This window comes from Octopus bimaculoides, chromosome 9 (assembly GCF_001194135.2).
Source record: "Octopus bimaculoides isolate UCB-OBI-ISO-001 chromosome 9, ASM119413v2, whole genome shotgun sequence".
Classification (NCBI taxonomy): domain Eukaryota; kingdom Metazoa; phylum Mollusca; class Cephalopoda; order Octopoda; family Octopodidae; genus Octopus; species Octopus bimaculoides.
In genome coordinates, this window is record NC_068989.1 from 64,519,868 (window position 1) to 64,520,378 (window position 511).

Here is a 511-nt window from a genome sequence, read left to right on the forward strand (position 1 = left end):
ATATATATATATATATATATATATACATATATGTATACACATCGGTGCCCCAGCTCGTAAGCTGAAACTTGATAATATATGTATGTATGTGAAATTAAATAAATAACAATGGTAACTTCGTTTGCTTACATCTATGTCAGCTAGAAGATGCAGAGCACTCAAAGCTGAGTGCTTGTGCATCACCTTATAGCTCTCTCGGAGCTTTTAAAATAGAATACAAGGTTATATGGGAAAGTACGTACGCACGTACATACACACATACATAGAAGGTTTATTTGGGAAGGCATTTATACACACGTAAAATCACGGCACATTTCCATCTATCTATCCATATGGCAGGATCTACGACTGTACACTTCTGAAGTTGGGGCTTTGCACCCAAAATATATAAGGTTTTTTGTCAACTTTTCATCTCTGTATTGTTAGAAGCTTTCCTCATTTCCCTTTTCATTAATTATTCTAGTTCAACTAAAAGTATAATTTAGTAGACTCAACTTGGATATAATATATA